General features: G+C 36.9%; 1 pseudogene; it reads left to right on the forward strand.

The window, feature by feature from the left end:
- Nucleotides 1–842: 842 nt before the first annotated feature.
- On the forward strand, nucleotides 843–23,681 carry LOC147789979 (exopolygalacturonase pseudogene; annotated as a pseudogene).
- The last annotated feature ends 341 nt before the right edge of the window (nucleotides 23,682–24,022 follow it).

The following is a 24,022-nucleotide window of genomic DNA, read 5'->3' on the forward strand; positions in this document are numbered from 1 at the left end:
TTGACTTTTACATAATTTATCAAATTAAACATAGTTTTTTCTAACAAACGTTGATGTGCTTGAGTGGCTAATGCGGTAGACTTGTAATCAATTGAGCTCTCTATGCGCAGGTTTGAATTCTGTTGTTGACATAGTTTTTTGAATCTTTTGGAACACCGTGATTCTTATCAAAAAGTGAAAGAGGTCCTTTATGATAAAAAAAAGGGCATCAATCCACTATGAGGATGGCTCAAGGTCTCCAACCCATACGGATATGGATACTCAATCGGTCTACGAAAGTCAGCTAAATGTCATTACAACTCCAGATAGACAAATAATTTTTTAAAGCAGATTTTATGTCAACCATCAACTCTTCAAAAAGAAATGCCTTGTTCCAAACCTACCAAGAGGCTGAGCGAAATGAATTAAGAGCTTAGTGGTATTCTCATATGGAAGCCATCGAAGAAAATATACCATTCTTCGAATGGTTTGAAGAGAATATTTTGCAGGTATGCACCTTGACTCAGAGGAGTTGGAAGACTACCAAAAGAGGCGAGGTATATTCGAAACATCCTCCGTTGGAAGAAGTTGAATTCGACAACTACTACGGAGAAAAAATCAAAGCTAGTCCTTTCAAAAATATTCCAGAAGGACTAGAAAAGGGTAATCTGACCCTAAAGGACATCAAAAATATCAAACATCAAAACAATTACTCATATAAGATTTTATCCACGATCGCTACTCAACTTGAGAGTATCGAGGGAAAAATCTCGAAGAAATCAGGTACTCTGCAGGAACAGGCAAGCAGCTCTGTACCAAAGGTTGATGAGTCAATACCAATACTCAGACCGGCAAATCTCGAAATGGCCAAGATAGAGGCTGCAATGGCCAAGATAGAGGAAAAATTGGACAGGATACTAAATCCCGCCATAACGCCTCAAGATTCATCTGTCAATGTCGTTAAAAATGACGGCGAGAACCAAGAATCCGAAGACGAGATTGCAAATGAGGTAGAAGAACCTATCTACAATCGAATTGAAAGAATCTCTAGGAGGAGTCAAAATAATACCAGTAATCAGAAAAACTGGTATCCTCAACCGTCTTTTCCGGATATCCAATTCAAAGAAAAGACACTACAAACTCAAGCTCATTACGATGGTCTAGCAATCTATGAATGGAATATCGATGGATTGTCTGACTATCTGATAATGAATGTTGTCAATGAAATGATGATGGCCGCAGGTGCGTATAAATTACAGGGCCATAAATCCGACCATCAGATAGCTCAAGTTTTAGTAACCGGATTTACCGGGTAACTCAAAGACTAGTGGGACAAATATCTCGATGAAGCAACTCGCCAACAGATATTAAACCACTATGTCGTTAGGCCAACTACTCAAATCATCAAAGAAGAAGGTCCATCAACTAGGACCGAAGTACAACATGAAAGGGTAGAGGATGCTGTCAACACCCTCATTTATACCCTCATAGAATTCTTCGTTGGCGACCCTCTAAAATATCAGGAGAGATCCGCCGAGATACTCATGAATCTGAAATGCCCTACCTTAGGAGATTTCAGGTGGTACAAAGACATGTATTTCAGCAAAGTTCTTATTAGAAAAGATAGTTCGTTGGAATTCTGGAAAGAGAATTTTGTCAATGGACTACCAAAACACTTCTCAAGAAGGATCAAAGATGGTCTTAAGACAAAGTATAATGGAACAATTCCATGGCAAACTTTGTCATACGGATCCATAGCATCCTTCATCATAGAAGAAGTTCTCAGACTTTGTAATGAGTCAAAAATTCAAAACAAGCTCAATTCTTCGATATCAAACAGAAAAGAGCTTGGAAGATTTTGTGATCAATATGGATGCAAGGGGATAGAAGCTCCCTCAACCTCTAGAAGAAAGAAGGTTAAGACGCATCCAAAACCTTATAATTCATACAGGCCTAGAGAAAAGTATCGAAATAAACCCGTGCAATCCCAAAAGCCAACGTATTCAAGAAGTATACTCCTACAAAACCACATAAAGGAAAGAAAAGGCAAACTTGCTTCAAATGTCGAGAAGAAGGACATTATGCTAATAAGTGTCCGATCATAGGAATGATCAATGAGTTGGAGATAGATCAAGAGCTAAAAAATCAGCTACTATGACTAGCTCTAACCGACTCAGAACAATCCAGCGAGGGAGAAATCCTCGAACTCCAAGAAGAATCCGATTCATATTCTAGCACAGAATACGAATCAGAACAAGAAGGAAAAAGGACGTGCGAAGGATGCATAAATGTCCTTACAAAGGATCGAGAAATTCTACTCGAAGTAGTAGAAAAAGTTCAAGATCCAGAAATTCAACAGAAAATTGCTCAACGACTTAGAGATGCCATGACAATCTCTAAGCCACCTGAAAAGGAAGAAAGAAATCCCTACAAACTCCAATCAGTTCTCCAAAGATTTGAAAAACCGAGAGAACTCAATACTCAAGATCTACAAAGAGAGATTAATAATCTCAAACAAGAAGTACAGGCGTTAAGATCTGAAACTAGGTCAGAATCTTATATGCTTCGTCAATAAATTCTCAATCTTCAGGAAAGGCTACCCGAACAAAGGGAAACGGCGCAACCGAACCTAGACGAAGAAGATTTTCAAAATTCCTTCGTTGGAGCCATCACCACTTCTGAATATAAAAAATGGTACGCTCTCGTTACCTTAAAAATTTATGATTTCAAAATCACACTAAAGGCTCTCATAGATATTGGAGTCGATCAAAATTGCATTCAAGAAAGCCTAATACCTACAAAGTATTTTGAAAAAACTATTGAGGGTCTTAGAGGTGCAAACAACAACAAACTCAAAATTAATTACAAACTATCAAATGTTCATGTTTGTAATGATGGAATTTGCTTCGTAAATTCCTTCCTTTTAGTAAAGGACTTAGGACAAGAGTTAATCTTAGGTACTCCTTCCATTACTCAATTATATCATTTTAAAATAACTGAAAAAGGGTTAGAATCAAAGGCCTTAGGATGATAAAATTTAATTTCCTTTCCCGATCAGGATTAGTGAAATAAATAACCTTCAAAGAATACAATTATTCAATCAATAAATGTATTAAATTATAAGGAAAAACAAATTTCTTTATTAAAGGAAGAAATTTCATTCAAAAGAATAGAAGAATAAATTCAGAATAAGACTGTCGAGTCTAAAATCAAAACTTTACAAACTCAAATAGAAAGGGAGATTTGTTCAATTATCCTAATGCCTTTTGGAATAGGAAGCAACACATAGTTGATCTTCCGTATGTCAAAAACTTCGAGGAGAAAAATATTCCTACGAAGGCCCGATCTATTCAAATGAATAGAGAATTACTAACATTCTGCAAAGCAGAAATCAATGATCTTTTGCAGAAGGGTCTTATTAGACCGTCAAAGAGCCCCTGGTCATGTGCGGCTTTTTACGTCAACAACCAGATAGAGAAGGAACGTGGAGTCCCGCGACTGGTAATAAACTACAAACCCTTAAATAAGGTTTTTGAATGGATTAGATATTCGATTCCAAATAAATCAGATTTAATGCAAAGAATTTCAAATGCAAAAGTATTTTCAAAATTTGATATGAAATCAGGATTTTGGCAAATCCAGATTTCAAAAAAAGACAAGTACAAAACGGCTTTCAATGTCCCTTTCGGACAATACGAATGGAACGTTATGCCATTTGGGCTAATAAATGCTCCATCCGAATTTCAAAAGATTATGAATGATATTTTCAATCATTTTCAAGACTTTTCAATTGTTTATATTGACGATGCTCTAATTTTTTCTCAAAACATCGATCAACACTTTAAGCATCTTCAAACATTTTTTACTACAGTCAAAAGAAACGGTTTAGTTGTGTCTAAAACAAAAATTAAACTTTTTCAAACAAAAATCCGTTTTCTTGGATTTGAAATTCATTTGGGTTTTAATTAAACCCATTCAAAGTCCATTAAGTTTGCCTCAAACTTTCCGAACCAAATTACAGATAAAACCCAACTACAAAGATTTTTGGGATGTCTCAATTATGTGTTTGATTTCCTTCAAAATATCAGACCCATTTGCAAGCCACTTTTTGAAAGGCTAAAAAAGAATCCAAAGCCTTGGACGGAAGAACACACCAAAACAGTCCAAAAAATCAAATCCCTTGTGAAGTCAATTCCGTGTTTATGGCTGATAAACCCAAGGGCTAGTTTAATAGTGGAGACCGACGCATCTGATATTGGATATGGAGGAATCCTGAAACAGTCCCTTGACAAGAAAGAATCCATTGTTCGTTTCCATTCGGGAATATGGAATTCTACTAAAAAAAATTACTCAACAGTAAAGAAAGAAATACTTTCAATAGTACTTTGTGTACAAAAATTTCAAAGTGATTTAATTAACAAAAGCCTTGTTATCAAAACAGATTCAAGGGCATTTAAATTTGTTTTAGAAAAAGATGTCAAGAATCTTGTGTCCAAATTTTTGCTAGATGGCAAGTCATTTTATCTTGCTTCGACTTCCAAATTTTGCCTATAAAAGGAGTCGAAAACCCCTTGGCATATTACCTCTCAAGAGAGTTCTTACTCTCAAAGAAAAATTCTCCCTAACCAATCTCCTTCTCCCAGTAATGACCGGAAAGAAAGTGATCGAAAAAGGGAAGAAGCCCAATGCTTATTCAAGCACACCTACTCCAATGACGTCTGATAGCTATGCAATGGATGCTGGTTTCACCTTGGTGACCAGGTTATCACTCCGACAAGGCCTTCTGCCTCTTCAACACAGCCATCTGCCATTACTCCATCGAGACCTACTGTCTCTTCCACTTCAAAGGGACCTTCTATCCCCTCAACCTACTCGGACGCGGTTGTTCCCGTTTAATTTTCTCCAGTTCCTAAAATCAGGACCTATTTTCAAAAATCTGTGTCTATACCAGAAGCTCTGGTAGAACCAGAATATGACGACCCAAAAATCGGCGAAGTCGTTAAAAAAGCTTATCCATCGAGTTTCTTTTATATCCCAGAAGATCTTCATAAAACCAGAAGGTTTTATGAATTCATTCTAGTCGACACAAAGTCCGTTGAAATTACTCATATTCCGAGTCGCAATGATCCTTCAAAAATCGCGTATGCAAAATTAAAAATTTTCAGAGTCATAAACCCGACGTATTGGAATCAAGATCCATACACGGAGAAGAAAACCTTTTGTTCCTCATTCTTACTCATACAGAGACTATTAGATGGCATGGTTCAATGTCATTTGGTATCAAAATTACGAGCACTCATGGTTTATTCAATTCTGCTCTTCATCTTATGAACGAATTTATGAGAAAACTAAAAAAATCAAATCACCTCAAATGTTCTGCTGAAGAAGAAGAAAGTTCAAATGAGCATAGAAGGGGAGAAAATCTCACCATCTCAAATACTGTCAATAAAGAATATCAGATTGCCAGAATCGAAGATCAACTCCAAAATTGGACTATTCCAAAGGTAGATCCTAAAACTATTTACCAAATTTCAACCTTCAATTTTACTCAAAAATCATGCATCAAATTCTCAGAGAAAAACATCTCAATTCATAGCAATAGGTAATCACTATTGGGCCAGTGATGATATTTTAACACTCCCCCTCAGCACTAGTCCTCAATTGTCGTACCATGTTAAGCTGATAGAGAAAAATCTCATATTTGCCCATATTCGGCTCTTTTGTAAACAAGTTTGCCACTTGGTCATCTGTCTTGATCTGCTACATCTCAATTTCTTCCTTTATGACCTTCTCTCTAATGAAATGGTACTGCACCTCCACATGCTTTGATCTAGCAATTTTCTGCTAGGCGAATTGCAGATTGGTTGTCGCAATGAAGTGATATTGGATACTCAATTTTTTGTTGCAAATCTTCCATCAAGAGTTTCAGCCATGTACTTTCCTGAACTGCTCCACCCGCTACTCTATACTTTGCTTATGTAGTTGATAATGATACTATTGGTTGTCTCTTGCTACACAAAGAAATTGTTCCCGAACCAGACTTGAACACATACCCAGTGGTTGACCTCCGAGTATCGTGGTAACATGCATAGTCAGCATCACATTATCCAACTAGCTTGCAGCCTTTTTTTCTTTTGTACAAAAGACCATAGTCGATTGTAAGGAAATGATAAATCAAATATATGATACAAAAGGCACTTTACATCATGTCATAAGGTAATAATATATACATTTTCCTAGAGAAATGACATTAGAGGAGGGAAATACGGACTTACCCTAAGAAGGCATTTCGCAACTCGATCGTAGATGGTAAAATAACAATTTAAAGGGTCATTATTTTTTTAAACAAATTGAGAACGAGGAGTTTCCAAAATTTCTAATCCATTTTGGATTATAAAGAACAATAAACGGGGTTTGTCAAATAGTTATCAAATTGTTCTGTCATTTAATGAAAGAAAGTAAGAACTATTTCAAATGAACCCTATGTAGCTGATCAAGATCTCTTCGTGGTGGTTTGGTTTAAGTCGATGCTTATGAATGAAATAATTATGTTTGGTGTAGTATGAAAAATGTTATAAGAAAGAGAGGACCAATTCATCTTAGGATCATGTATTCATGATACGTAGATGTACGACATAGAGACTAGTAAAGAGTTAACTAATTCATCTTGGGATCATGTATAAAACTGTGATTGATAAATACGATTTGGGGAGCCAAGTGATGAGATATGATATAACACCCCAAAAAAATAAAGGAAATTAGCTCCAAAAATAAGAAGCGCCACATGTAAGATCCAAAGGATTCAAGGACTTGAAATTAAGAGGATCAAGCAAGCAAGGACAAGAGTCTTAAGCAAGTCATTTCTAGAGGATTAGAAGTAATTTTAAGAAGTTAAGGCGGTTGGACAAAGATGGGAAAGGAAAATGACTTGCTACAGACCACGACAAGGTATAAAATTCTTCTAAATTCGAGGGTTGTGGTTAATCATTTTCCATCCTACCAACTCCTACACATTCCATATGGGATCTCCAACGAGTTTCGTGAAGGAATTGGGCAATGAAAAGCTCTAGAATCGGCTGTCCCGAAAAAAGACGAGAAACATGTTTTGCGGCAAACTTTGGAAGGTTATAACTCAAGCTACAAACCACGACAAGGTATAAAATTGGCCCATACTTCTTCCTTGAAACTTCATCTAAACATTTTGTGAAGAAATTTATCCCATGAGAGGTGTATATAGAGCTAACAAAGGCAAAACATGAGGAATATGATAAGAAAAAATGGTGATCTTTCCAACAACCAATGAAAGTCAAGGGTAAAACTTGGACCAATAAAAGTCAAAGGTAGCCATATGTTGACCTTTCTACACTTTTTGATCGATTTGGACCCCTTTCAGACCAGTTCTCATGAATTTCTTTATGTTTACTAAAACTAGACTCAAAGATGAATCTAGTTAAGATAATTTGGAATAATTCAGAAACTGAAAGCTCAAGAATTGGAAGTCCCGAACACAGATGATGAGGTAAGTAGCCACCTCGGACTTTTCTTAAAAAATACTTGTTAGAATCGCTTGGATTTCCACATGATTCCTAAACCAAGTGTGGATTAAGGATATATGAAAAAAAAACTCAAAGAACCATGAGTCAAAGCACTGAACCGATCAAATTGCTCGGGATTGAAGTAACATTAAAATAACAAACTAGATGAACTTCACTGCTTATGAAATTTTAATGCTGAGCATATTATTGCATGTGGAGGTTATATATGAAATTTTGTGGTCATTGGATAAGGATAGGTGGGTAAACAAGGAAATGGTGCAAAATGACCATATTGCCCCTAAGGATGTCTACCTACGGTTCATGACCTAGAGGACCTCCAAATGCTATTAAATTCCGTGGTAGACCTTATCATGTGATGTTTGATGATGTGGAGAAGTTTGAAAGCCATTGGAACATGTTAAGTAGCAAAGCCAAGAATAAGGGGTAAAATGACCAAAATGCCCCTAGGACTACTTATTTAAATTCAAGGTCTATACGTCCTCCAAATGACTTGCTACTTCTTATAAGGCCTATTCCTAAGGACAACAAGGTATGTTCAAGAGTTCAAGTTTATTAGAGCAAGCTTGGAACCTAAAGCAAGTTAGGACCAAAGAAACACCTAAAGGAAACACCTCAAGACTCAGGACCCTTCTTGAACCCTCTAAGGAATTCATTATGAATCTATGACCTTGTAGAACAACTCATGCTTGTTATTACGATTGATTCATATGTTTACGGATGCATGTTACAACTTATGCCTCAAGGAATTATAAAGATTGGAAACTTACAAGATTAAGAACCAAGAACAATACCATACAAGCTCTACGACTACCAAAGGAAGAAGAATGCTAGGTACCACTCAAGGATAAGGGGACCAAGGTCCTAAAACTCAAAAAATCAAGAAAAAAATCATAAGACCTCCCACGGTACAACATGTTCTTGACTCAAAATACGCTGTAAGTATTCAGATTATGCCGCTTGGAATGCATGAAGTCTTGGGCATAGGTATTCATGTTGTAACATAGGGCAAGCAATGGGTGCAGGATTTCAGACTACGCTTCTTGGAACGCATGAAGCCTTGAGCGTAGGTATTCAGACTATGCTGCTTGGAACGCATGAAGCCTTGGGCATAGGTATTAAGACTGTATCATAGGGCAAGCCCTTGATGCAGAATTAGACTACATCGTTTGTTACGTAAGAAGCCTTGGATGCAGGTTTTCACACTATGTTACTTGAAAAGCATGAAGCCTTGGACATAGGTTTTTAGAGCATGTAGAAGGGCAAGCCCTGAGGTGTGGGGTTAAGACTGTGTCGCTTGGAACGCATGAAGCCTTGGACACGGGATGTCAGGTTCATGTCTGATACCGTAAATCTTCGGGGCAGTGTGTTGGAGAAAGAACCAAGAACTGAACAAGAACTTAGAAAGTACCAAGGACAAGAGAAAGATCACGGACTAGAATATGGATCAAGAACCATAGCACTAAAGCCCTTAAAAGATAACCAAGGTTTTAGAATCCAAGGACCAAGATCGTCAGGAAATATCATGATAAGAACTTATTAACATATAATATTGAGAGAATATATTATAATAATTAGTTTTGAAATATGTCTTAGATATTCGTAATCAGTTAATATTTTTTCCTTTATGATTTGATTAGTAGTATATTTTATTTTAGTCTCATGATTTAGTTGGTTTATAGTTTTTCTTATATTTGGGTATTAGTCGGCAGCTTGTATCCTATTTAAACGTTGTGAATATTAATGATGATTGCACTTTCGATCCCAATTGAGTTTCTCATTCTTAACATTGTATCAAAGCCCTGATCTTGGTGTTCTTAAATATCATAATTTTCTTTATGGCAGAATAAGTTCAAATCCAGCTTCAGAATTTCGAATGTTGACATAACACATCCTTATTATAATCATCACTCTGATGAGCTAGGATATTCACTTGTTCCAATCAAATTAAATGGAACAAATTACCAATCCTCGTGTAAATCAGTTATGCATGCTCTTATTGCCAAAAAGAAAATTGGCTTCATTGATGGCACTATTGAAGAACCGTCTCAAGATGCAAATTCAACCGAATTTGAACTCTAGAATCAGTGCAACAATAGGATAATATCTTGGTTAACTCATTCATTTGAAGTAGATATCGCTGATGGAATTATTCACGCCAAGACAGCTCATCAAGTGTGGGTTGATCTTCACGATCAATTCTCACAAAAGAATGCTCCAGCAATTTTTCAGATACAAAAGTAGATGGCAATGATGTCACAGGGAACCATGGCACTCTCAGCATATTTCACCAAGGTCAAAGCACTCTGGGATGAATTGGAAGCGTACCGCATGTTGAACACAACTCTCTGTGGGAAACACTCGCACTCTTTATTAAGACCAATCGAGAAGAGAATACAAGACACTTTGTAGAATACTAATACTTTATAATGCTTGGGATTTCTTGGGATGAAAAACTAGGTAGGGTCGAGGGGTATTTGTACTATACCCTACGCAATCTACACCTAACAAATGTAAATCTTTTTCTTAAAATATCGAGATCTCTTTCCTAAAATATCTAGTATCTTTCCTAAAATCTCTACTAAAATAAATATACAATGGGCTCGTACAATTATTGGGCTTGACTCTATTGAGCCAGTGATGATATTTTAACACTCCCCCTCGGCACTAGTCCTCAATCATCGTACCATGTTAAGCTGACAGAGAAAAATCTCATGTTTGCCCGTATTCGGCTCTTTTGTAAACAAGTCTGCCACTTGGTCATTTGTCTTGATCTGCTACATCTCGATTTCTTCCTTTAGGACCTTCTCTCTAATGAAATGGTACTGCACCTCCACATGCTTTGATCTAGCAATTTTCTGCTAGGCGAATTGCAGATTGGTTCTCGCAATGAAGTGATATTGGATACTCAATTTTTTGTTGCAAATCTTCCATCAAGAGTTTCAGCCATGTACTTTCCTGAACTGCTCCAGCCGCTACTCTATACTTTGCTTATGTAGTTGATAATGATACTGTTGATTGTCTCTTGCTACACCAAGAAATTGTTCCCGAACCAAACTTGAACGCATACCTAGTTGTTGACCTCTGAGTATCGTGGTCTCATGCATAGTCAGCATCCCATTATCCAACTAGCTTGCAGTCTTTGTTTCTTTTGTACAAAAGACCATAGTCGATTGTACCTTTTGATGGTGTTAATATAACACATGCGGAAGCAATTTGGATCTTAGGCACTTTTAGAACATCAATTATAGTAAATAACTAGCATGTTCATAAGTATTGAAACTTAATGAGTTTGAATACTAATCTTTTGTAGTTCAAACTCCTTTTTTCTCACGAACCGGTTTCGAACCACCGCTAGTGTCTTCTCCACTATCCTCCTGCCTTAGAACGGAATTGTGGAATTTGGTGAGTGACAAAACTTGGGAGGGATTTTGTATATATGAAGAGAGTGTTTGTGAGAGGTTTTTCTCAAGGTTTTTCACAAAGAAGAAGAAGACCTTCCATGTACCATGATCACTCTATTTAAAGAGTCATGTTTGCATGTTCATGCAAATTTGAGATCACCAAATTTTGACACTCAAAATTCCACTCAAACTTGTGGGGTTTATTTGGCAAGCATGCAAGTTTGGTTAAACCAAATTTTGACATCTCAAAATTCCACTAACATTAATTTTTCCATTAAATGAAGTCAACATTTTGACTTTCTTCATTTAAATTCAACAATTAATTTGAATAATTAATTTCAAATTAAAGTAACATTAAATGATTAATTAATATTTAATATTAATTCAAATGTCAATCCCAATCAATTCCGACACTTAATTGAATAAGATATTTAAATCTTATTTAAATATCTCAGATTCTCTCTTTTTGTTTAATTCGTAAATAAAACAAAAATGCGGTTAAATATATCGTATATATGTAGCGCATATTCCCTAATTTGAATTTGAACACTTCGAACTCACTCGTCACACTGTTCTATGGTTTAGTCCGATATGAGCTAGCAGAGGAACCTAATGGACCTATTGATCATGGGCTCCAACGATCCAAGATTAACCGGTTAAACTCATTAACCTGGTTAACCAACATTTGTTAACTACTAGAACACTCCACTATAGCCTAGTAGTTCTCGTCACACTGTTCTATGGTTTAGTCCGATATGAGCTAGCAGAGGGACCTAATGGACCTATTGATCATGAGCTCCAACGATCCAAGATTAACCGGTTAAACTCATTAACCTGGTTAACCAACATTTGTTAACTACTAGGACACTCCACTATAGCCTAGTAGTTGCACTCCCCTCACTATAGATATATTTCTGTCCATTTGATATAACCATGATTTGTAAGTCGATCCTTCACAGGTTGTTCGTAACTAGAGCTGGGTCAATTTACCATTTTACCCCTGAAGTTACTTCTTGTTCCTTATGTCTCACTGATCCTCTAATGAACAATTGGTTTGTGGTCCAACCAGTAAACCGAATCCCTCTCAGGCCAATGAGAGGGTGGGGCCCCTTGTTCAAGACCTAAAGTCAGTGCTTAAGGGAACTGTTAGGAATCACGACTCTACACAATGGTATGATATTGTCCACTTTGAGCATAAGCTCTCACGGCTTTGCTTTGGGCTTTCCCAAAAGCCCTCATCCCAATGGAGATAGTATTCCTCAATTATAAACCCATGATCTTCCACTAAATTAACCAATGTGGGACTCAATCCCAATAATCCTCTACAATCCTCCCCTCGAACAAAGTACACTATAAGCCTCTCCAGAGGCTTATAGAGCTCTCGAATAACCTCCCCTTAATCGAGGCCCGACTCCTTTCTCTGGAGCCCTCGAACAAAGTACACCATTTGTTCGACACTTTAGTCACATTTGACTACACCTTCGAGGCTCACAATTCTTTGTTCGATATTTGAGGATTCTATTGACATGGTTATGTTTAGGGAATGACTCTGATACCATGTGTTAGGATCGCACAACAACGCACACGCTCGATCTAGATGAACACAAAGAACAGGATAGAGAAAAGTGCAAGGAGAACTCTGGCTAAAAGGATTTTTCTATTGATGACTTCACGTATGTACAGTAAGAGAGAATTACAGAGAATAGAAAGTACATTTTCAAAGCTCTACCGGACGGGATATATATATAGTTCAGTTTACTATATATAGCTTTACCAGATTTAACCATCTATTATATATAGCTATTTACCATATATAGCTTTACCGGATATAGCCATTTACCAAGCTATAAATACAGGGAGCAGACTCCATAACCTAACAGGAACTACCTCTCTTCTATCCCTAAAAGTGGGTAGGAGTGAATTCCATCTTGCACCCCACGTCCCCAGCCATTCACCCAGTCTTACCCCTGAAATGGGAGGCCTATTGAGTCGGCAAACTAGAGCCACTCTCACCCATGCAAATCTAAGGATAATTCCAAATAAACAGGAGTTCATGGTTAGCTCAGGATTAAAACCGAGTTACCTAGGTTATTGAATGAAAAGAAAATCAGTCTCAACAGTAAACGACATTATAATGTGAGAGTGGTTTTCTTCATGGCCTGATCTTATACAATACTCATTGCATAAGATGCCCCCACTCACATGTCTCCACATGTACAATTTAGTGATCACATTGTTTATATCATATACAAAAGTGAGCCGAATCCATAGTGTCCCCAGAATAAAGTACTCAGCCTTATCCTTATACTATAGATCATTTTGACTATATACTTGAACTTGATCCACTCTTAGGTCTCGACATATAGTTCAAGTAATCATACTATAGCTAGAGTGTTCTTAGTTTATTGGATTTAGATTAATGATCGTAACGTTCACTTTATTCACTAACAATCTTTACTGAATAAACAACAATAATAACTTTATTGAAAATAGAATATGTTTTTGTTTACAAACTATGAGTTTTAGGACATAAAACCCAACACCTTTGACATATCTCAAGATCCGTTGAGCTGCATCCAAATGAGGCTTCTTTGGACTTTGCATGTACCGACTCATAACCCCAACTGCAGAAGAAATATCAGGCCAAGTTAAAGTTAGATGCACTCTACATAGAACACCATTTTAACTGCTGTTTATCTTATAAATAGAACACCATCACCATTGTTATCTAACAAGACACCCGTTGAAGCACTCTACAAACGACCACCTACATTTCACCATCTTAAAGTTTTTGGCTGTAAGTGTTATGCAACTGTAGTACACACCCTAAGCAAAAATTTGAACCTCGTGCAATTCCTTGTGTTTTTGTAGGATATCCTTGTGGTCACAATGGTTACAAATTGTATGACATGAAATCTAAATTTTTTTTTATCGGTCGTGATGTTAAATTTTGTGACAATGATTTTCCTTTTTCATCAGCTTCACAAACTTTGACATTAGCTCCTTCAACTCCCATTTTACCACTTCACGATTCATCCTACTCAAACATCCATTCTAGTCCTCTCTATTCCTTCACCTACTACTTCGTCGTCTCCTCCGCCTTCTATTCCTTCTCCAGATTCACCCACTAATTATAATCTTATCCCACTTGATACATCAGTTCCACTCCGACGTTTTACTCGTACAAAACAGCCTCCAGCTTGTTATAATGATAATGAGATGTCTTCTGGAGACAATCATTTAACCTCTAGCTCAAGTCCCAACACTGGCACCAGGTATCCCGTTCATGATTACTTTTTCATTCTCTCGTTTTTCTCCTACTCAACGTGGTTTTCTAGCTCTTATTACAGCCCAGACAGAACCTAAAACCTATCATGAGGCAGTTGGCGATCCATTATGGCAGCAGGCTATGAATGATGAAATTGCAGCCTTGGAACGTAATCATACTCGGTCTCAAAGAAATACAACATCTCAAGACTAGTTTACTCGAGAAATTCCTTATCAAAGATTTAGGGAATTTGAAATATTTTCTAGGCATTGAATTTTCTAGGTCTAGAAAAGAAATTTTTATCTCTCAAAGGAAGTATGCTCTAGACATTTTTCAAGACGCAGGTCTTACAGGAGCACATCCAGAAAGATTTCCTATGGAGCATAATCTGAAACTTTCTTTAACAGAAGGGGAGAAGTTGAATGATCCAAGTAAATACAGACGATTGATTGGCAGATTAACATATTTATCCGTTGCTAGGCCTGACATAGTGTATTCAGTTCGTGTGCTTAGTCAATTTATGCATGAACAAAGAAAACCACACTGGGAGGCAGCTCTTCGAGTTCTGAGATACATCAAAGGTACTCCTGGTCAAGAACTTGTACTACCATCTGAAAACAACTTAAGATTACAAGCATATTGCGATTCAGACTGGGGCGGTTGTCGAACTTCCAGACGATCAATTTCTGGGTTCTGCATTTTCCTTGGAAATTCAATTATTCCTTGAAAGTCTAAAAAACAAACCAATGTGTCCAGATCATCAGCAGAAGCCAAGTGTCGAGCGATGGCAAATACTTGTTTAGAGTTACCTTGGTTAAGATACGTTCTTCAAGACTTGAAAGTTGTACTGTCCGAACCAGCATTATTGTATTGTGATAATCAAGCAGCATTGCACATAGCAGCCAATCAAGTTTTTCATGAACGTACGAAACACATAGAAATTGATTGTCATATAGTTCGAGAAAAATTACAAGCTGGAATCATCAAACCATGTTACGTTTCGACTAAAATGTAATTTGTAGATATTTTCACTAATACTTTGGGAAGACGTCAGTTCGATTTTTTGAAAGACAAGTTCGGTGTGATTGACAGACACTCTCCAACTTGAGGGTCACTGCTTCTCTTGTTGCAACTTGAGGGTCACAACCTACTCTCTTCATAGTTAGGTTGTGACATTCTCCCCCACTTAAACTAGTCATCGTCCTCGATGACATACTTGGGTGTGTTAGGTTATGGAGCCTGATGCTTATTTATTGCTTTATCAACGGTTATATCCTGTAAATTTATATTTGGTAAAGCTATATCCGGTAAAGCTATATATGGTAAATAGCTATATATAGTAGATGGTTAAATCGGGTAAAGTTATATATAGTAAATAGCTATATATAGTAGATGGTTAAATCTGGTAAAACTATATATAGTAAATTGAACTATATATATATCCCATCCGGTAGAGCTTTGAGATGTACTTTCTATTCTCTGTAATTCTCTCTTACTGTACATACGTGAAGTCATCAATAAAAAAAAATATCCTTTTAGCCAGACTTCTCCTTGCACTTTTCTCTATCCCATTCTTTGTGTTCATCTAGATCGAGCGTGTGCGTTGTTGTGTGATCCTAACAACTGGTATCATAGCTAGGTGAAATTCACCACGATCTGTGAAGATGGAAAGTTCAAAGATTGGAATTGAGAAGTTCGATGGATCCGATTTTGGTTTCTGGAAGATGCAGATTGAAGATTATCTGTACCAGAAAGATCTTCACGAACCTCTGTTGGGGGTGAAGCCGGATACCATGACCACGGAATAGTGGAAGCTCAAGGATCAACAAGCCTTAGGGATGATCCGGTTGACGCTATCCAGAAACGTGGCGTTCAACATTATCAAGGAGAAGACAACGTTAGATCTGATGAAGGCGTTGTCGAATATGTACGAAAAACCGTCGGCTATGAACAAGGTGTATTTGATGCATAGATTGTTCAATCTACAGATGTCTGAAGGTGGACGTGTTGCTGATCCTATAAATCAATTCAATATGATCATAAGTCAACTGAGTTCGGTGGAAATTAATTTCGAAGATGAAATTAAAGCGTTGATTTTGATGTCATCCTTACCCGAGTCATGGGATACTGTTGTTGCTGCAATTAGCAGTCCCAAGGATCAGATAAACTGAAGTTTGGTGAAATTCGAGATGTAGTTCTCAGCGAAAGTATTCGCAAACGAGAAACTGGAGATTCATCAGGCAATGCTCTCAGTGTTGATCGAAGGGGAAGAAGTAAACCGAAAGGCCCAAACAAAGGGCGATCAAAATCAAAGAACCGAGAAAAATTTCAAATAGACCATACGTAACGTAACGTGTAGGAATTGTGGAGAAAAAGGTCACTTTCGGACAGGTTGTACAAGACCAAAGAGGAAGCAGAATCACAAATCTGGAGATGATGATGATTCTATAAATTTAGCAGAAGACATTGGGGATGCTCTAATCCTCAGCGCGGACAATTCGATTGAATCCTGGATTTTGGATTCAGGTGCATCTTTTCATTCGTCTCAAAATAAAGAGTTGTTCCGAAATTTCAATTCTGGAAATTTTGAGAAGGTGTATCTTGCCGACAACAAAGATTTGGAGATTAAAGGAAAAGAAGATGTCTGCATAAAAACTCCGGCAGAAAATCAGTGGACATTAAAGGATGTCAGATATATTCCTGCTCTCAAAAGAAACCTGATCTCTATTGGTCAGTTGGATAGCACAGGTTATGCAATAAAGTTAGGGAAGGATTCGTGGAAGATTATGAAGGGTGCTACGGTGGTAGCACATGGCTCAAAATCTGGAACCATATACACCACTGCAGGGTGTATGAACATACCTGTTGTTGCTGAGAGTGCTTCAATTCAAGTCTACGGCACAATAGACTTGAACCTATGAGCGCGAAAGGAATGAAGAGGTTGGCTGCGAAAAAAGTTTTAGAAGGTCTGAAATCTGTTGATGTGGGTCATTGTGAGAACTACGTTATAAGCAAGCAGAAACGAGGTAGCTTCACAAGGACCGCCGGAGAATTGAAGAAAGTGCGGTTGGAAATGGAACCAGATGTGGAGCAAGGTTCCAAGACTACGAAACAAGTGGGAGTTGAGCTTGAGTTGCAGGGAAACTCACCTAGTGATGTTGTAGCAGATACTCAAGAAATTCCTGAGACTACTGCTGAGGAACCAGATATGGAGCAAGGTTCCAAGACAACAAAGCAAGTGGGAGTTGAGGTTGAGTTGCGGAGAAAATCACCAAGGGATCTTGTACCAGATACTCAACAAACTCTTGAGGTTGTTGCGGAGGAATTAGCAGTGGAGCAAGTGACACCTGAACTGGTGTTGAGAAGATCATCCTGTACTATCAGAGTACCAGATATGCATGTACCTTCATTACACTATCTGTTGCTGATGAAAGGGAACCACAACCCTTTGATGAGGCCCTACAGTTGGAGGATACAACCAAGTGGGAGCAAGCCATGGATGATGAGACGTCTAGGCTTCAAAAATGTGTTGTACTGAGGCTGAGTACGTGGCAATAGTTGAAGCTGGAAAGAAGACGATATGGATGACTGACTATCTAGAAGAATGGGGAAGAAGTAGCACGAAGATATTCTTTACAGAGATAGTCAGAGTGTCAAACAGTTTGCGAAGGAACCCGGTCTATCATTTCAAGAGAAAACACAGAAGACGATTCCATTTCACTTGCAGGTTAGTGAAAGATGGTGATGTGTTTGGAGAAGATAGAGGGTGCAAAGAATCCAGCAAACATGTCGACAAAATGTGTTAGATGTTGGAATATTGAGGTTGTGCAAAGCCTCAATTGATATGGCGCCATGAAGACCATGAAGATGTTCATGGTTGTTTGAGAATGAAATTCTTGGTTGACTATATTAGTCTCCAAGTGGAAGAATTGTTAGGTTATGGAGCGTGATGCTTATTTATAGCTTGGTCAACGGTTATATCCGGTAAATTTATATTTGGTAAAGCTATATCCGGTAAAGCTATATGGTAAATAGCTATATATAGTAGATGGTTAAATCGGGTAAAGTTATATATAGTAAATAGCTATATATAGTAGATGGTTAAATCTGGCAAAGTTATATATAGTAAATTGAACTATATATATATATCCGGTCCGGTAGAGCTTTGAGATGTACTCTCTATTCTCTATAATTCTCTCTTACTGTACATACGTGAAGATATCAATTAAAAAAAAATCCTTTTAGACAGACTTCTCCTTGCACTTTTCTCTATCCCATTCTTTGTGTTCTTCTAGATCGAGCGTGTGCGTTGTTGTGCGATCCTAACAGGGTGCACAAAAATTGTTGGGTTTTGACATTCTCTCCCACTTAAACTAGTCATTGTCACGGTGAGACATTTTTTAAACCCAAAATAATAAGTCCAACCCATCCCCATCTATCCGTAATTTTTTTTGATTGAATTGATTCGGATTATTTATTCAAAAGTAAAATGTTAGTCGGTAGAACATCTATTAATTCATTTTGATATGATTTACAACTAAATTTGAATATATATTTTAAAAAATTACCTTCTAAATAGTTTTTTTTTAAAAAAATTATTGTAAAAAATAGTTAGATAATAAATTATTAAAATAATGATTATAAAATTAAATAAAAATAATATAAATGAAATGTGGGATCAATATATTTGAAAAATGCCAAAATATTTGATATTTGAATTGAGAATTGGAGGGAGTGTGATGGGTGCATCAATGGCGTACACAAATGATTAAAATGTCATATTTCTAACACTTTTAGGTTGAAAATATTCTCTAACCAATGTAGTCATAAATACGAATGTTTGTGGCCTCAAAGCTAGTACTTCGTTGGGTTTGGCCAATGCCCAGTAGGCTACTTGCTGAGTCTTGTACTCGTTCCTTATTTTGCATTTTTTTTTTCAGGTAATAAGGAGCTAGTCGAGGTTGGGAGCAGACTCTGGAGCAGGTGTCATAGACAAGCCTCACCCGTCGTCTTCAACCCATTTGTTTAGACTAGTTTACTCGAGAAATTCCTTATCAAAGATATAGGGAATTTGAAATATATTATAGGCATTGAATTTTCTAAGTCTAGAAAAAAAAAAAAAATTATCTCTCGAAGGAAGAATGCTTTAGACATTTTTCAAGACATAGGTCTTACCGGAGCACATCCATGAAGATTTCCTATGGAGCATAATCTGAAATTTTCTTTAACAGAAGGGGAGAAGTTGAATGATCCAAGTAAATACAGACGGTTGATTGGCAGATTAATATATTTATCCGTTACTAGGCCTGACATAGTGTATTCAGTTCGTGTGCTTAGTCAATTTATGCATGAACCAAGAAAACTACATTGGAAGGCAGCTCTTCGAGTTCTGAGATACATCAAAGGTATTCCTGGTCAAGGACTACCATCTGAAAAAAAACTTAAGATTAAAAGCATATTGCTGGGGCGGTTGTCGAACTTCCAGACGATCAATTTCTAGGTTCTGCATTTTTCTTGGAGATTCAATTATTCCTTGGAAGTCTAAAAAACAAACCAATGTGCCCAGATCATCAGCAGAAGTCGAGTGTCGAGCGATGACAATTACTTGTTTAGAGTTAACTTGGTTAAGATACATTCTTCAAGACTTTAAAGTTTCACTGTCCGAACCAGCATTATTGTATTGTGATAATCAAGCAGCATTACACATAGCAGCCAATCTAGTTTTTCATGAACGTACGAAACACATAGAAATAGATTGTCATATAGTTCGAGAAAAATTACAAGCTGGAATCATCAAACCATGTTATGTTTCGACTAAAATGCAATTGGCAGATATTTTCACTAAAAATTTGGGAAAACGTCAGTTCAATTTTTTGAAAGACAAGTTCGGTGTGATTGCAGACACTCTCCAACTTGAGGGTCAACGCTTCTGTTGTCGCAACGTGAGGGTCACAACCTACTCTCTTCATAGTTAGGTTGTGACATTCTCCCCCACTTAAACTAGTCATCGTCCTCGATGACATACTTGGGTGCACAAACATTGTTGGATTGTGACATTCTCTCCCACTTAAACTAGTCATTGTCACGGTGAGACATTTTTTAAACCCAAAATAATAAGTCTAACCCAACCCAACCCATCCCCATCTATCTGTAATTTTTTTGGATTGGATTGATTCGGATTATTTATTCAAAAGTAAAATGCTAGTAGCTAGAACATCTATTTATTTATTTTGATATAATTTACAACTAAATTTGAATATATATTTAAAAAAAAATTACCTTTTAAATAGTTTTTTAAAAAAGAATTATTCTAAAAAATGAATAAATTATTAAAATAATGATTATAAAATTAAATAAAAATAATATAAATGAAAGGTGGGATCAATATATTTCAAAAAATATATATTTGATGCCAAAATAATTGATATTTGAATTGAGAACGGGAGGAAGTGTGATGGGTGCAGCAATGGCGCTACACAATTGATTAAAATGAGTATAATTTGAACTGATCTTAAGAGACGGAGGTTGATGAAATAGCTTGAGTGAATGGCGACAAAATCGAGAAAGTGGGTCCCAAAATTCAAAGATTTGAAATTTGATGTGATCTCTAGTCTCCACATCAGCCGTCTATAGCAGAATCATACGTCAAAGTCAAACCCAAACAAATTTCAGATTCCACCACCATGCGTACATTCACATGGATCTACCAGATGCGCTCGTCTACGTGCTCTTTAGGTCTTATTATGGGCTAGTGCCCGCATACATGGTTGAAAGTCATAGAGAAAGGAGCCCGCATAATATCATAACGTGCATAATATCATAGTCTATGTGCCCGTACTAATCATAACAGGAAAATGTCTCGACGCATGTGACATACAAAATGCACGAAGTCTTGTAGTTTCAAATCATGAAATATACTTAGGGTGCAAATCATACTCTTATTCTTTACTTGACATAACGTTCCTATGAGACATGCATAAGTATATTGGACAAATCTACGTTGCGTGACATGTGGAGGTTCATGCATCATTCAACATTGATATCTTAACTCAATTTCACAACATAACATAATTATATCATAGTATAACTCATATCATAACATAAGTCGTTAGATAACATATCACACATCAAACATCCTAACATCAGAAAATATGACATGTACAACATACCACTAGTAGGCAAGACCAAGGGAAAGGGAAAATTGTCAAGATGGTACAACCCGGTTTTTGCGAGTTCGTCTTTGGCCTTGTTCTTGATTCTTATCCTTGGTTCTTGTTTTTGTTATTGTTCTTGTTCTTCTTCTCATTCTCGTTTTGTTCCCTCAAACACCCCCTAGGATTTACGGTACAAGACATGAATCTAACAACTTGTGTCTAAGACTTCATGTGTTCCATACGACATAGTTTGAACCTATGTCTAAGGTTTCATGCGTTACAAGCGATGTAGTTTGAACCTGCATCCAAAGCTCCATGTGTTTCTTGTTAGACAGTCAGAAACCTACACCCTAGGGTTATTATGTTTCAAGAAGTGTAGTATGAAACATGTGCCCAAGGCTTCATGAGCGATGCAGTTTGAAAATCTATGCCGAAAATTTCATACATTTCAAGCGACATAGTCTCATAACCTATGCTCAATGCTTCATACATTTCAAATGACGTAATCTAAACATGCATCCATGGCTTTTTACATTCAAAGCAATATAGTCTGAAAAACCAACATCCAAGGCTTATTATGTTCCGACTGATGTAGTCTGAGTCATGATTATGTTGTATTGTGGAACGTCTAGGGGTTCTTGGATTCTAAGTTTGAGGACCTTGGTTCTTCATTCATGGTACGTCAAGTTACGATGGGTTGCATAAATTTTTTGGACCAATCCAAAAGTTTGGGTTTGTTGGACCCAATCCAACCCATTAATTTTCACAACCCAACCGGGTTGGGTTGTTAAAAAATATATATATATTTTTTATTCATCCACAATTTATAATTGTTCGAAATAATCTTAGATAAAAGATATTAAAAGTTCACAAACAAACACAAATCCATGTATGGTCATTAAAAAAATAAAATTTTCATCAACAATAAGTGAGAATTAATGTCCTAAACATAGTTCAACATTATCAAAGAACTCTGCATTTTCTGAACAATTAGTTAGGGAGGAAGGTGGATCCATAACTTCTTTTAATTTCATCCCAACTTGATTCCTAAGTTTCAATTTGTATTAGACACATAAAAAGTTCCAAATCTAAAACGAAATATCATTGTCTCTCACTGGTTCTCAAAGAATATACATAAAAAATAAAAGAAAGCAAAGGCAGCATGAGTACAATCCAATCGAGTTTCTTGGCTGCTACAATTTTGATGTTACTACTGTTATCTTTTACCGTCGATGCTCAATCTAGTGCCGATATTGTTTTTCCTTTGAAAAGATATGGTAACATAGTGTCTGGTACTGACATCTCGAAGGTAAATATACAATATGAACATCAATATTATCACTAGTTGAGTTGAGCAGTTGTTTGCTATAACTTTTGTTACTTGTGAAATGTAGGCTTTAGCAAATGCATGGAAGGATGCATGCGCGTCGAACCGTTCTAGTGCAATTTTTATTCCGAGAGGGATATTTAAAGGACCTTGTAATAGCCCAATTGACTTTCAACTTGGAGGAACATTGCACGCACCAAAAAGTGTTCAGGGAGATAATTGGATCACTTTTGCCGGTGTTGATAGATTGACATTATCAGGTGAAGGAGTTTTTGATGGCCAAGGAAAGGCAGCTTGGAAAAGGAATGATTGCCACAAACGCATAAATTGTGCCCAACTCCCCGTTGTAAGTAATATGCCTTCAGCTTTCCTTCTCAATCTCATGCATCTTTTTGTTTTTGAAAGGGCCTCTTACATGTCTTCTCTAATGTTCTGACATTTATAATTTGGTAAGTGTTCTTTTTCCTAGGGATAATCTTTAAACAATCAAGTGAAAAAGTGAAATTTTTTTTGAGTTTTTAATTTCATTGGGTTCTGTCAAAATTTTTAGCTTCATTACCGAGCCTCACAAAATATTATTTGATTATACAAAATGTTTAGAGTTTGAGGTTCAACTTCATCACCAATTCAGTCGTTAAGGGAATAACATCACTAGATAGCAAGAACTTCCATATCAACGTCCTCGGCTGCAACAACCTCACGTTCCATAATATCAATATAGTTGCACCAGCAAATAGTCCCAACACTGAAGGAATACACATCGGTCCATCAAATAAGATCACAATCACAAAGTCCAAAATTGCAATTGGAGATGATTGCATTTCTCTTGGAGATGGAAGCAAACTAATTGAAGTCACCAACGTGACATGCGGGCCAGGACATGGAATAAGCATCGGAAGTCTTGGAAGATACACCAACGAAGAACCTATTGAAGGTGTCACCGTAAAGTACTGCACGTTAGTTAACACCACTAATGGTGTCAGGATCAAAACGTGAGCAGCTTCTGTTGCTAGCGGCACCGCCACCAATATGCACTTTTTGGACATTATAATGGTCAATGTTAGCAACCCTATTCTAATAGACCAAGAGTATTGGCCATGGAATCAGTGCAATTGGCAGGTATTGATCGCATTCTCGAACCTTTTGATTCATTTTTTCATTATAACTTCACAAATAAACCATTTGTTGTCTCATTTTAATTTTCAGATTCCTTAAAAAATTAAGATTAGTACAGTGACCTTCAAGAACATTAGAGGAAGTTCTGCAACTCCACTGGCAATCAAACTTATTTGCAGTCGTCACTTACCATGTGACTGATGTAAAAGTATGCAACATTG

This window comes from Cucurbita pepo, chromosome 12 (genome assembly GCF_057944985.1).
Source record: "Cucurbita pepo subsp. pepo isolate OVF chromosome 12, ASM5794498v1, whole genome shotgun sequence".
NCBI lineage: Eukaryota > Viridiplantae > Streptophyta > Magnoliopsida > Cucurbitales > Cucurbitaceae > Cucurbita > Cucurbita pepo.